This window comes from Coregonus clupeaformis, chromosome 17, assembly GCF_020615455.1.
Source record: "Coregonus clupeaformis isolate EN_2021a chromosome 17, ASM2061545v1, whole genome shotgun sequence".
NCBI classification, from domain to species: domain Eukaryota; kingdom Metazoa; phylum Chordata; class Actinopteri; order Salmoniformes; family Salmonidae; genus Coregonus; species Coregonus clupeaformis.
In genome coordinates this window covers 50,348,585-50,351,084 of record NC_059208.1, presented here as the reverse complement: position 1 = coordinate 50,351,084, position 2,500 = coordinate 50,348,585, and the positions used below count along the sequence as shown (strand labels likewise).

Sequence of the window (2,500 nt, the reverse complement as noted above, 5' to 3'; positions counted from 1 at the left end):
GCAACGACGATCGGCAGATCTAGTGGTGGCAGCACCATTAACCAACGACGAGGAGCGTTGCGGCAGCAGCAGCGAGCAGCAGCAGCGCAGCAGCAGCGGGCAGCAGCAGCAGCAGCAGCAGCGGCAGTGCAGAAACCTGATAGCAAGCAGCAGTGACGGCACCGAGCAGCCGACGCGTAGCAGCAGCAGCAGCAGCAGGTTGGGTGCGCGCAGGCAGCAGAGCAGCAGCAGCAGCAGCAGCAGCAGCAGCAGCAAGCAGGAATCGCACAGCAGCAGCAAGAGAGCAGCAGGCACGCGCCGGAGCAGCAGCAGAGCAGTAGCAGCGGCAGAAGGTGTTGTGTTAGCGCTGAAGCAGCAACGCAGCAGCAGCAGCAGCAGCAGCAGCAGCAGCAGCAGAGCAACGACATCACAGCGGCAGACGCAGGCAGCAGCAGCAGAGCTACAGCAGCAGCAGCAGCAGCAGCAGCAGCAGCAGCAGCAGCAGCAGCAGCAGCAGCAGGCACTCGACGACGACAGCAGCAACAGCAGCGGCGGCGGCAGCAGCAGCAGCAGCAGCAGCAGCGCGGCAGCCGCCGCCGCAGCAGCAGCAACAACGACGACCGCCTGCAGCAGATGCGGCAGAGCAGCAGCCGCTGTTGCTGAGCAGCAGCAGCATGCAGCAGCAGCAGCCGCGTTGCAGTAGCAGCAGCAGCAGCAGCTGCTGCAGCAGCAGCAGGCGAGCAGCAGGCAGCATCCACGACGCAGGAGCAGCAGCGGCGGCGGCGGCGGCGCAATGCAAACCAGCAAGGAGCAGCAATAGAGAGAGAAACCACGACGCAAGAGGGCAGCAGCAGCAGCAGCAGCGATGAGCAGCAGCAGCAGCAACGGCAGCAGCAGCGGCAGCAGCGGAACAATAATAACAAAACAACAAAACAATAACAACAACAACAATAACAACAATACCAACAACAACAACAACAACAACAACGACGACGACTGCGGCAGTGATACGGCAGAACTTGCGAGTAGCAGCAGCAGCAACAGCAGCAGTAGCAGCAGCAAGCAGCAGCAGCAATGGACCACTACGACGACGACTAACGCAGCAGCAGCGCGCGGCGGCGCGTGGCGGCGGCGGCGGGCAGCATTGCAGCAGCAGCAGGCAAGCAGCAGCGCGCAGCAGCAGCAGCAGCGTTAAGCAGCAGCAGCAGCAGCAGCAGCAGCAGCAGCAGCAAAGCAGCAGCAGCAGCAGCAGACAGCAGCAACAACGACAACTGTCGCAGCAGAAAGCGGCAGCGGCGAGCAGCAGCCACTAGGCAGCGGCAGCAGCAGCAGCAGCAGCAGCAGCAGCGAGCAGCAGCAGCGGGCAGCAGCACCCACTGACAGGCGGCAGCAACAGCGAGCGGCAGCAGCAGCAGCAGCACTGCAGCGACTGCAGCAGCAGCAAAAGCAGCAGCAGCGCGGCACCGGCAGCAGCAGCAGACGACGCGCAACGGTACAAGCGGCGGCATACGAGCAGTAAGCCATGCAGCAGCAGCAGCGCGTGAGAAGCAGCAGCAGCAAGGCAGCAGCAGAGCAGGCGGCAGCAGTTGTACGCTGGAGCGAGAGTGTAGCAGCAGCGACAGCGCAACGATCATGCAGGACGCAGCTGCGCCAGACAGCAACCGAATAGCAGCAATGAATGACGCAGCACCATCGATAGCGGCAGCAGCGCGGCAGCAGCAGCAGCAGAGAGCGCGGCAGCAAGCAGCAGCAGCAACGAGACGCCAGCGACAGCAGCAGCTTCGCAGAGCAGCAGACAGCACAGCAGCAGTAGTGAGGCGAGCAGCAGCAGCAGCAGCAGCAGCAGCAGCAGCAGCAAGCAGCAGCAGCAGCAGCAGCAGCACCAGCGAAAGCAAAGCAGCAGCCGAAAGCAGGCAACGACGACAGCACTGGTCGGCAGCAGCAGCGCAACGCCTGATCCAGACCGGGCGCGGCAGTTCCAGCAGCTAGCAGGCAGCGGCAAGTGTAGCAGCAGCACCAACCAGCAGCAGCAGCAGCAGCAGCAGCAGCACTAACGACGACGGCAGCAGCACTAGCGGTGATACGAGCATCAACAACGACGACCCGCAGCAGCAGCGGCAGCGCAGCAGCAGCAGCAGCAGCAGCAGCAGCAGCAGCAGTCCGAGCAGCAGCAGCACCGGCAATCATGACGGCACCAGCAGCGGAGCAGTGCAGCAGCAGCAGCAGCAGCAGCAGCAGCAGACAGCAGCAGCAGCAGCAACGATTCAACGCAGCAGCAACGCAGCAGCGGCAGCAACGCGCAGCAGCAACGACGACGCAGCCTCGCAGGCGGCGGGCGGCAGCAACACAGATGCGCAGCGAACGCAGCAGCAGCAGCAGCAGCAGCAGTTCAGATAACGATGACGCGAAGACGCAGCAGCGGACAGCAGCAGCAGCAGCAGCAGCGGCAGCGGCGGCAGCAGCAGCAAACAACACAACGACGACGACGGCAGCTGCGTGGCGGCGGCTGCGGCGGTCCGCA

General features: G+C 64.0%; 1 pseudogene; it reads left to right on the top strand.

The window, feature by feature from the left end:
* Nucleotides 1-2,500, top strand: part of LOC123492898 — a 7,810-nt pseudogene that overhangs the window by 383 nt on the left and 4,927 nt on the right.